Source organism: Choloepus didactylus, chromosome 2 (genome assembly GCF_015220235.1).
Source record: "Choloepus didactylus isolate mChoDid1 chromosome 2, mChoDid1.pri, whole genome shotgun sequence".
Lineage (NCBI taxonomy): Eukaryota > Metazoa > Chordata > Mammalia > Pilosa > Megalonychidae > Choloepus > Choloepus didactylus.
Window position 1 is genome coordinate 188718324 of NC_051308.1, and position 12850 is coordinate 188731173.

The following is a 12850-nucleotide window of genomic DNA, read 5'->3' on the forward strand; positions in this document are numbered from 1 at the left end:
GGTTAATACCCTTCTCTCCCTCATACCAGCACAAGTTTGGCTCAAAAATCCATCATATTTCACCCCTATTACCACTGTAGCCTCTTCTTAGGCCTCTCTACCACAAATGAAACCAAGTCATACCATGCAGCCTCTACTGTATACTCTGTAACCTTTATTTGATTATGTAAAGACCTTTGAAAAAGAAGTACAATTGTGTCACTCACCTGTTTAATATCATCAATAGCTCCATGCCCTCCAAATGTGGGCTTAATCCCTTCCAGGTTCACAAGGGCCTGCAAAATCAGGCCCACTAACCTCCGGCCTCATTATTTCCACTCTGTGCTCTAGACTGAACTGCCTTTAGATCCTCAAATGAGCCATGCGTTTTCTTGCCTCGGGGCCTTTGCACATGCTGCTCTGCCTGCGTAGAACACTGTCCTATTATCCCTCAACCCCTATCCGAATAATTCTTTGTCTAGATAATCTCTACTTGCCTTTACAGTCTCCATTTAGTATCACATCTTCAAGGAGGCCCTGCCTAACACCCACCCATGAGATCCCCAACTTCATGTTTCCATAGCACTTTGCATGTCTCTTTTTCAAACGCTAATAATTAGCTTTTAAAATAATTAGTTTTTTATTTTCGCTACCAGGCTATAAGCTCCATGAAGAAAGAGTTGGAGTCTATCTTGTTTAGCACCTGGCATACAATGTCTGACAAATAGTATGTGCTCAATAAATATTTGTTGAAAAATAAATGACCGTTTAATAATAATAAGAGTACCCTGGAAGCTATGAGGCATTATTCTCTCTTGCTGGAGAAGGAAATCCAAAGAGATTAAATTTCAAACTCAAGATCACATAGAAATGATAAAAGTTTTGTCTGACTCCAAAATCTATGCTCCTTCCACTATTCCAAGATGAATTGTTCTAGCAAATCAAGTATTCTGCTTACTAGAAAATCATAACATATGTCATATACTTAGTATCAATTTGCAGAGACTCTGAGTACACCAGACAAAATGGGTTCTTTCCCTGATGACTCAGAAGGTCCTGCAGAGCCTTTCAGTGTGGTTGCTCAATGACAGGTTATTTATGTTCCCTTTTTTCTAGATTTCAGATTAAAGTCTTTGACTGGACTTCCAACTCAGACAGACAAATGTCCTAGTTTACTCCCTGGCCTGAGATAGTGTCCCTAGAAGAGCCATATGTCACAACTGTATGAGAAGGCACGAGATTTTGGGATCTTTCATTCTAATGGGGCTTGCTTCAATGCGGTTGCCTTGACTGGTGAATAAAAGGTGGCACTTTGAACATAAACAAGTGAATGTTTTTTTTTCTTCTTTTGAGAAAAAAAAAATTGAAATCTCTATCTGTGTTTCAGGTTTGGAGAGTGGGAAAAAAGGGACATGTGATAAGGGGTAGGAGGACACCCAGGCTGGTGGCTCCCTAGTGCCCCTCTCCTTCATTTGATGAGATGCCACTCACCTGTACATCCACCAGAGGGCAGCAGCAGCAGAAAAGGCCTGCCTCCCCTTGCCATACTGCATGCCAGGCTGTCCAACACCGGAGCCACTAGCCACATGTGGCTATTGAACACATGAAATGTGGCTACTGCCACGTGTTGAAATCCTAATATTTTGCATACATTAGGTTAAATAAAATATATTCTTAATTAATCATCTCCTTTTACTTGTTTAAATGTGGCTACCAGAAAATTTAAAAATACATATATGACTCACAGTATATTTCTCTTGGACGGCACTACTCTGTACAATCCATGGAATAATAATACAGAATTTTCAAAATAACTAACATCTACATATCATTTTTTAGCCTCAATTATGTTGCACAAATATCAGCACATGATAACAATTAGGAAGGACTGGAAAGCTTATCTAGAACATCCTCATTTTAAAGCTTAAGAAACTGAGGCTCAGAGACATGAAGCAACTTTGCCCAAGATCACACTGCCAGTAAGTGGCAAAGCTGGGCTTTGAACCTCAGTCATCAGCGCCAAATCAGTTACCTTCAGTTCCATAAGTGGCCACCAGAATATGGGCATCAGGGGACTTTGAGGGTTTCTTTGCAAGCCTCTCACTGCTCCATCCCCAGCACCAGTGCCTGGCACAGAGCAGGAGCAATTTTATTCAACATCCATGTGCTGGTTTGAAAATGTTATGGACCCCAGAAGAGCCATGATCTTTTAATCCAATCTTGTTGGATTGAAAACTTTTGACTGAATGCTTGTGTGGAGATGTGACTCATGCAACTATGGAAGCTTTTGACTGAATGCTTGCGTGGAGATGTGACTCACCCAACTATGGATGAGCCCTTTGATTAAATTATTTCCATGGACGTGTGGACCCCACCCATTCAGGGTGGGTCTTGATTGGTTCACCGGAGTACTTAAGAGAGGTCAAAAGCAGACACAGATTCTGACACTTGGAGACACTTGGAGATGCTAAGTTATAGATGAAGCCCAGAGTTTGCTCCAGAGAAGCTAAGAGAGGACCCCCAGATGCTTAGAGAGAAACACCCTGGGAGAACTAGCAAAGATTCACAGAGGCTGAGAGAGAGAATCTCAGAGACACGTTTTGGAGAAAGCCATTTTGAAACGCAACCCTGGAGAAAAGGACCAGCAGATGCCAGCCATGTTCCCTCCCAGCTGACAGATGTGTTCTGGACTTCATCGGCCTTTCCTCTTGTTGATGCCTCGGTTTGGACACTTTCATGACCATAGAACTGTAAATTTGCAACCTAATAAATCCCCTCTATGAAAGCCAATCTATTTCTAGTATTTTGCCTAACGGCAGCATCAGCAAACCAGAACAACCCACTAGGTACAAGATGCCTTACTGCATGGCACAAAGGATACAAAGATAAGGAACACTCAGTCTCTGTTCCTTAGTAACTCATAGTGTAGGGGAAAAAAACACCAGAAGGATAGTAGCCAGTTAAAATGATAAAACACAGATTTCAGCAACGTATGTTGAAAGCTAATATGGAAATGCATTCAACCTCACTAGTAATTTAAAAATGCAAATAAAAATAATGTTCTGTCCTTATTTGTTACTTTCTTCTAGCCCTTCCTAGTTTCAGAGGGATTTGAAGCAGATAAAAAAGCAAACAACAGTTATTTTTTTCTGCAAGCATATCTTTATGGGGGCAGGCTGGGGTGAGGTTAAAGCCCAAGTAAATGGTTTGGACTAACTGAACATTTCAGTTACAGTGATGTCCTTTTCCCTAGTTTGCTTGGCTTTAGGAACATGTCAGCCATATCCCCTGTATATTTGATATACAGTAGGTAAAACATTTATCTTCATTTAGTTTAAGAAAACCCAAATTTCTCCGGCTTTTCTAAGTCTTATTCTGTCTCCTCAGGACTTCACATGTAATATAAATTCAGCTCAGTAAAGCCTTGCTGAAGATGAAAAGGTACCATCATTTATTCTCTGTCAGCTATGCACCCAGACAAATTACAAGCCTCTTTACATGAATGAACTCATTTAATAATCTCAAAACCCTGAGATTTGAATCGCTGGTTTTCCAGATAAGGAAACAGAGTCTTCAAAAGGTTGAGAAACTTGACTCAAATACCCAGCTACTGGGGAGCAGAGCTGGAATTTGAGCTCATGTGTATCAGTTTCCAGGGCACATCTCCATCTGTAAACCCACTCTCTATGGTGGGAAAAGCAAAGACTTTGGAGTGAGAAGTCTAATCCTACCATCTCGCTCTCTCTTAGCTACAGATACATTTATGCTTGGATCCATAAGTCATGTGAAGGAAGAGGGGGTGGGGGCGGGAGGGGGGGAGAGAGGGAGCAAGAAGAGCTCAAGAATGCAGAAAAGAAAGAAGAGAGCAAGAGGGAAGTAGGAGGCAAAGGAGGGATGGAGAGAAAGGTAAAGCTGTGAGAGAAGGAAGGAGTGAAGGAGTATAGAGTTGCATGTCTTTTGGCACATAGTCTAAGAAGAAAGACAAAGCGAGGGGTCAGAGTTTCCTTGGAGAAAATTATTCCTGGCAATTTAGAGAAAAATTTTCTAAAACGCAGGTTAGGAACTCAGCCGCCGTCGAATGCTTGGCTCTCAGAAGTTCCCCCAGGACGGTTTCCTCTCTTGCCACCTCATTATCTCAGAGAACAATCTGCATGGACATTAATGAGGGGCTCTCAGTGCGCCTGTCTCAGGGGTGGGCGATGGCGCGGCGCTCGGGTCACAGGTTCAGGCCCTGATGCTGGGTAGTGAGCTCCGAGGAGCCGCTGACTGTCCGCCTGGACCGACAGCCCATTAGCCCTCGCCCCCTCGGCAGGGCGGTAATGAGAAGGTGAGGCCCCCTCCGCAGCCGCCGGCTGGCAGAGCACGGGGCGGGGTGCAGCCTCCCCGGAAGGCAGGCACCTCCTGCGGCTGACGGATGCACCTGCTGTCCTGCAGGGCTTGCGGTAGCTCTGCTTGCACGAAGGGGGCTGTCAGGGTTCTGGCTCCTCCCAAACGCCGCTCCTAACGAACACGCGCAATTTAGGCGGTCGGATGGCCCAAGTTTTATATTTATAACACCCTATAGTTTCCAACGTACATCTCCATCTGTGAACCCAATCTCTATGGTGGGAAAAGCAAAGATGTTGGAGTCAGATGTCTAATCCTATCATGTCTCTCTCTCTTAGCTACATCATCTCTGGGTTTCCTCACACCATGAGGGATGATAATACCAATTGTACACTTTTGTTTGCATTATTATTATTTGATTGATACTAATAAAAATACCTAGCATTGAGTGTCGGAAATAAAGCGGTACCTGTAAGGGAATAAACTCTCTCTCGGTTCTGGAGGAGAAAAGAATTTATTTACGATCTTGCAAGATGGGGCGTCCAGCCAAACACGCGGAAGGCTGGCGCGCCAGAGGAAGAGAATGGCGATCTTTAAATCTCCTACTCCTAATTCGCAAGTCCCTCCCCTGTTTCCCCATTGACTGGGTACTACAGAGGTTACAGCCTATCCGAGAACACTAACTAATTCATCTTTTGAGATTTTAATTTGTACAGCCAATCCTAGAGAGCCAACGAGCTCATTATTGAGATTTTGAACTGATTAGCCTATCCCCCCCCCCCAAATTTTTATTTTTTTGCTGTGAGTTCCCGCCTCTGATATTACCTCATATCTCTTTACATTCCAGTAACTATGGTTACTTTTTCATATAAGGAGCAGGCAGATTCTCTCTTCTCTTTGTCTGAGGCTTGTTTAAACTGGTTTTGCCTCCATTTCCCTTATTCCATGCTGTCTCTGTGTGAAAACGAAACTTATTCCTTTCTTACATTGAGTACTACATGCCAGATTCTGTGCTAAGCACTTTATACGTAATATCGGTAATCCTCACTATTCTACATGTAAATATTGCTCTTATCCCTAATTTTCAGAAGTGGAAACTGAAGCTGAGATTGAGGAATTTGTCCAAAATCACCCAGTTAGTACATGCAAGAACTGGTACCCAAACCCTGGTCTCTCTGACAAAGTTTGTAACCTTAACCACTCTGTTATCCTGAAATTATGCTTTTTACACTCAGCAGGAGCCTGAAGCAGAGAACATTCCCAATGATATTGTTTTCTTTTCTCCCTTTCTCTTTGTCTAATACATGAGTTGGGATCCTGTAAGAAAACAGAAATCTCTCCAGATATTTCAAATAGAAGGATTTTTTTTTTTAAATCAGAGAAGTTGTGGGTTTGCAGAACTATCATGCATAAAATACAGGATTCCCATACACCACCCCACACCAACACTTTGCATTGGTGTGGAACATTCGTTAAAATTGATAATAGTGTATTTTTATAATTGTACTATTAATTAAAGTCCATGGTTTAACCTAGGGCTCACTGTTTGTATACTGTAGTTCCATGGATTTTTAAAAATTTTTATTCTGTTACCATATATACTTTCTAACATTTCCCTTTTTAATCATATTCCGATATATATTTTAGTGCTATTCATTGCATTCACAATGTTGTGTTACAATCACCACCAGCCATTACCAAAACATTTCCGTCATTCCAAATAGGAACCCTGTTCATTTTAAGTCTTAACTTCCCATTACCTTTCCCCACCCCATCCCCTGGTAACCTATATTCTAGATTCTGACTCGATGAGTTTGCTTATTCTAATTATTTCAAAGCAGTGAGATCATAAATATGTCCTTTTGTGACACATATTTCACTCAACCTGATGTCTTCAAGGTTCATCCATGTTGTTGCATGTATCAGGACTTCATTCCTTTTTACTGCTGAATGATATTCCATTGTATATATATACCACATTTTATTTATCCATTCATCAGTTGGTGGACACTTGGGTTGCTTCCATTGTTTGGCAGTAGTGAATGATGCCACTATGAACATCAGTGTGCAAATATCAAACAGAAGGAGTTTAATATAGGCATGTGTTACACAGATGAAGGAAGAGCTGAGAAGCCAACAGGGGACATTGAGGCAAGCCAGAGATCAGCAATGGGAGGAAGCCATTGTAAGGCTAGAGGGAGATGGTGGTGCTGGCAAATCCTAGGAACCAGGGTCAAAATCAGAAGCTGTAACAATAGTGGAGCATGAAGGAGATGCCACATTGCTAGAAGTGAAACCCAAACCCAGGGAGTGGGGAGTAGAAATACCCTGGCCTTTTGTCTCATGTCTATCCTCCAGTCGTCCACAGTGCCTCCAACTGACCAAGCACACTCAGAAACCAAGGGCGAGGGAGCTTAGGAAATGTCATTTCCTACAAACATGGAAAAGAAGGATAGAGAGGAGATCTAAGATCAAATAGGCAGATGACTGGCACATCTAACATCCCTGTGAAATAAGTAGTCATGATTATCTTCTCCATTTGACTCTACTTGGTATTTAGTCCATGGCACAATAGTGATCCCATTTTACAGATGAGAAAAGTAGAGCCCAGATTTTAAGTACAACCAGAACTCCAAAGAGGACATGATTGATCCTGCAGGCTTCACAGAATGCTTCAGAGTGGGACTCTGAGGGTGGATCTTTATGGGTGAGTAGGGTTTTATCAGATGGTTTGGCTGAGAAAGGTACTCCAAACAGTGGGAACAGAAGAGGTAAAAGTTTGGATTCATGCATGGAAGAGTTTGGGCTGCACAGTCTCTGAATTTCTTGCCAACTCCAACATTTTTTTTTTTATTCTTTAAATTCTATTGGAGTTTGCAGATGTGTAATTCATTTTTTTAAAATATTACCTTAAGGGATCCACTTTCCAATAATGAATTATGCCTCTGGGTCCATCTTTACACTGGTTCCATGATGTTTATCTCTTTCGTTTTGATGGAGAAGTTGATATATAGATGGGAAAAAATGTCACTGCCAAGATCTGCAGAAAAAGGGATCGAGAATTTTGGTCTCTTATGTGCCTACTCACCTCCAAAGTGTTAACAGTGGGAAACAGCTATACAGTGGCTATATATAATGTTTCAGTGATCCATTCCTTCTAGAATATGTTGTTGGGACATTTGACTATGCACATATTTCCTTTGCACTGAGTTTGATGGATAAACTTGGCTACTGATACTACAACACTACATTTCAGCCCTTAGCATGCAACACCCTCACTCTTAGCATCTCTACTTCTAGTTTCTCTTGGCTCTAATCCATCACCCCACACAGTGGCTGGAGTGCCCTTTTTGAAATGCAAATTTGATTGTAATAATGCTTTCTCCTCAGAACTTAAAATGCCTTAGTGGCACCGCTTGCCTTCAAGATAAATCTAAGCTCCTTAGAATATTTCAGCCCCCTATTAAGTCTGCCACTTCCCTTCTTCTGAAACTCTTAGTTTCAGCTGTATTGAATTATTGACCATGCCTTTTCATATTTCCATGTCTTTGCACATGCTGTTCCCCCTGGAATATCCTTTCCCAGCTCCTGTCCTTGACAACATCTATTGCTTCCTATGACAATTTCTCCCTGCCCCCTTCTTTGTGTGTGTTTTCACTGTGCCATGTGTATGTTGCCAGTACAGAATAATCACTTAGTATTTGTAGTTTGGAACACATATGATCTCCTTGAAGGCCTGACGTGTGGTAGAAATACAGTAAATGGTAGCGATATTGGGTTGGTTTGTTTGTTTTTTTGGTCATTGTTGCTTTTATAAAATTCATTTCTATGTTCTGAGTACCTAACACAGTGTCTGGCACACTGTAGGTATCAAATAAATGTTTTTTGAATATTCTAACAGTTAGTGATTTAAAAAGAAAAGTAAAACTAAACATTTAAAGGTTTCCATTTATGAAATATGATACAACTAATGGCCTGTCCTTAAATTGGACCTGCCTTGTATTGCCCAGGTAGGAACTTCCTTCCAAAGCAATTAATTGGTAAGAAATCCAGTCCCGTTTTTGTCAGTTACATTAAATGAACCGCCTCTTCTTTGTGCATGGCCTTGTAATTTTATTCTGCTCCCTTTGCTCCTCAATTCAACAGCCACTAGGGCCTGTGCAGACATAGGGGCCCCGATAAACAAGCAGACCTTATTCCTGGGATGGAGCTGATGGGGGCCCGTGCCAGTCATTGAACAAGCACCTTAGCAGCTGAAGCTTAATATTTGTGGCTTATTATATTTATCAACCACTCAAAGGTCCAAAACATACATACATCTAAGCTGCCTCCACTGTGAGCTTGGTGGTGGTGGTGGGGCCAGCCCCATGTCTAGCAGAGGTGTGTGGCTGACCACCCAGTGGCCGGTCCTCAGTGCCATCTTGTCATTATGTTTCTCTCTGGGAGTGGCTAACTGATCAGCGCATTCCTTCCCTGTGAGCCCTGACCTAACCTCAGAACCCTCCACGGTCTAGGGCACCCCAGGAAGGCAGTGCCAATCCTAGCATGCTAGGAAAATCTGAGTTGCCAATACCAGGTGCTGTTGCTGAGGCCCTTCTTTGTGAGTGGGTGGGGTGGTTTAAGGACCTACTCCTGGGCTCCCATTTGTGCTCTGACGTCTGTTGGCTGCGTGACCTTGGGCAGGTCACTTCACCTCATCACCTATGTTACAGTTTCTGCAACTGTAAAATAGGGATGATGACAAGAGTAGCCTGGATGTCGAGGACTTTTAAATGAGTGTATTTAGATGTTAGAGCTTAGAGCTGTAACTGATTCAGGATAAGCACTGTGTGAGCCCAGCTATGACTAGCCATTCTGCAACCATCCACTGATAGTCAGCTGTATTCCAGGTGTTGTTTTAGATGTTATGTAAGGAAACAGAGATGGAAAGATGGGGTTCCCATCCTCGATAATCTCAGTTTACAAGGGATGATGACAAATAAGGAATTCATTGCAGTATAGTTTGATAATGCAGGCTTGCACATGATAGAGTGAGAGCAAGGAGAGCCTGGGGTCCCTGGGTCTGCCCAAGGTCATCAGGGTGGGCAACAAAGGCTTCACAGGGAGGAGCCACTAGAGACAACTCTTAAAGAAGGAGTGAGAGTTTGGCAGAAGGACTAGCAGGAGAGAACATTCCAGATGGGCAGTACTGGGCTTTCAGAAATGCAGAGCTAGGAATCAGTGTGGCTTGTCTGGGGGATTTTTAATATATCAGGGGGCTGGTGCATAGGTGTCCAAAAGCAGGAACAGGTTCAGGTTGAAGAATCTGGCAAGGGCCAGTCCCTGGGCCTCAGATGCCACCCGAGGGATTTGGACACAATTCTTGGGTAATGGGGACTCCCTGACAATTGTGAGATTCAGTGAAAGAAGAAAGAGTTGAGATGAATACGCTTTTTTAATGCACTTTTGTTGAGATATGTTCTCACACCATAAAATCAATCCAAAGGAGACAATCCATAGCTCATAATATCATCATATAATTCTGTATTCATCACCACAATCAATTTTAGAACATTTTCATTACTCCAAAAAAAATAATAAAAATTAAATTAAAAATAAAAACAAAAAAAGAGCACCCAAAACATTTTATACCCCTTCCCCCCTACAAATTTTGTGGTTATTTTATTACTCATCTCTCAATACACTGGATCCAGGGAGTGTCAGTCACAAAGTTTTCACACTCACATGGTCACACAGTAAAAGCTATATAGTTAGACAGTCATCACTAAGAATCAAGGCTACTGCATTACAATTCAACAGTTTCAGGTATTTCCTTCTAGCTACCCTGATACACTAGAAAATTAAAGGAATATCTATATAATGTGTAAGAGTAACCTCCAGAATGACCTCTCAATTCCATTTGAAATCTCTCAGCCACTGAAACTTTACTTTGTTCCATTTATTTTCTCCTTTTTGGTCAAGAAGGGCTTCTCAAACCCACATTGCCAGGTACAGGCTTATCCCTGGGAGTCATGTCCCACATTCTTTGCAGAATTCGTTTAGAGATGCAGCCACAAGATGGATGCTTTTTGTTGCACTTTTGAGCTATGTTTATTTTTAAAAGAAAAAAAAATGAATACATCAAAAACTAAACTTGCTTGAGATTCATGTTAGACCTGAGTTTCAGTATATTCAAATAGAATATTGGTTCATGGGCTCATTCTCTTCAAACATGTATATTTTTAACTCTGTGATGCCTCAGACCAAGGTTCTTAAAGCAGAGGAAACTCTGTTAGCCTGAAGGTTCTATACCAATTACAGAGTTTTATGAGGTCAAAATAAAAGTTGGGAGTCATTTTATCTTCATCTGTACTGGTAGAAATTACAGAATCAAGCTGCTTTAATGAGAAAAAGCACCAGGATGGGAAAAGTGAAAATAGAAGTGTCAGCAGCATCAGAGATTTCTGCTGCGTCCTGGATGTTGGCAGATGAGGCCAGGGTTGGGCTGTGAGGTCCTTCGACAACAGTCTCTGTCCCTGAACAAGTTGCCGGGGCTTCAAGAGGAATCAACGTGAAACACATCCTTCCGCCCTTATTAAGACTTAATCCTGCTTTCAACAGGATTGCGATGCTATTAAATTAGATTTCTTTTCTTCCTTAAAAAGGGATTTAACTTTTGCTTTCCTGACATCATAATCAACATGAAACACATGCAAAGGGGAAATTTCATGACCATTGGTAATAAGGACCTATACTTAACATGTAGCATGTGAAGTTATTAAAATGGAAATTAACTCCCTTTATTACTGTCATACCCTATCAACTAATTTGGTTGGAGGTGCTTATGAATATGCAATCGTTCCTCCTCACTGTCCGCCTATTATGCCATGTGTGGAGAAAGCATTGGTAAAACCGATAGGTAAAATTTTAGTTCCATTTGCTAGTTTTGCTAGCACTTTTCTTCCTTGCTCCCTAATAATATTGCTAATGGCTGTAACTAACAGATATTGAATTCTTCCCACATACCAGGCTAAGTATGTAAGCACTTCACATTCATTAATTCATTTCATCTCAGGATGATTGTTTTGAGATGGGCACTTTTATTAGCCCTATAGAATGAAGGGGAAGGTGAGGTTCAGAGAGGTTAAGGAACCTTCCCCAGGTCACACAGCCAGTAAGTGGTTGAGCCAGAACTCAGACCCAACATCTGTACTCTTTTACTATTGTGCTATACTACCTCCAATAAAAATTGAAATTAAGCTTCAAAGCATCATTTGATCTTTTGATATTGTCTGTGATGCGTATTTAACTTTGGGGAAGGGCTTATGAGTAATCTGTACAACCAGACATTACTCCTTGGGACCCTGTTTTAATCACCCTTGCCTCCCTCTACAGACTCTGAAGAGAGATTTGCTCTCCCAGAATGGAGAGGGTCCCTTTTCACACCCTGTTTTTAAATCCTGGATACCCAATAACACTGTATCAGGCTTATTTTCTCTGAAAGTTCCATTAGCTTAACTGTGGTTTTGGTAAGAGGTGAAGGAAACCTCTGGTGAGGGAACATGGTCAGGGCTGAGTGCTTGATTGGAAACCCCTGATTCACAACCGGTTCCTTTTCTTCTTTACTTTGACAAAAGCAAGAGAAATTATGTTAAGAAATACAGGTTTTCTTTACAATTAAAGTGCATGGCTAATGAGATAATCACAGATGTAGGCTGTTTTATTGCCAGTCTGGAATTAGGAGTCATCCTGGATTACTTCCGTTCTTCCGTCTCCACATCCAGTCTATCCGCATGTTTAAGTCTTATCTACATCTTCAAAATGTGTCCTGGAACAACTACCCAGGGCTGAGAAGCCACAATCAATTGTCTCCTATACTTTTATAAGAACTTCTTCATGGGTCTCCTTGTTTTGGCTCTTACCCCCTCCAGTCCATTTTCCATATGAGGTCCATATACTCTTTTCAAAATGTAAAACATGTCAAGTCACCCTCCGGCTTAATGCATTTTAGTAGTTTTTAGTTAGGGTCAGTTAACTGTTGTAGCAACAGGACCCAAAGATGTATTACAACTGATACACAATAATTAGGAGCGAATCGATCAACAGGGTGACACCCCCACCTCCACCCACCTCAAAGACTTGTTCAGGGCCTTTAACACAGGGTTTCCAGCATATCCTAGGTTGGATTTCCTGAAAGCAGACCCTGAAATGAGGATTCATGTGAAAGTGATTTATTAGGAAGTTTGGCCAGGAAAATCTGATACAGAAGCAGGGAAGCAGGACCAGGAAGGGAAGGAAGCCAAGCAAGGGTGTGATACGAAGCAAAGTCCCAAGAAGGTAGCCTTAGCTTAATCTCACCTGGGAAGTGGGGAATCCACAGAGAATCCCACTAGAGACAGTGTAGGCTCTCCTCAGAGTTATCCCCATTAGGAAAAAGGAACTGGAGTATTTATGCCCCATGCCCAGCATTTATTGATTGAGGGCTGCTTCTGGGGAGACATACCTTCCCAGGTACTTCCAGCTTTCTGTGTGTAGGCAAAGGGGGTTCTGACAGCCTGAGGGCACT

At 41.9% G+C, this 12850-nt stretch overlaps 1 protein-coding gene across 1 annotated transcript in view; it reads left to right on the plus strand.

Moving 5' to 3' along the window:
- Positions 1–12850, plus strand: part of DAB1 (DAB adaptor protein 1) — a 1206834-nt gene that overhangs the window by 213313 nt on the left and 980671 nt on the right. The window lies entirely within an intron of this gene.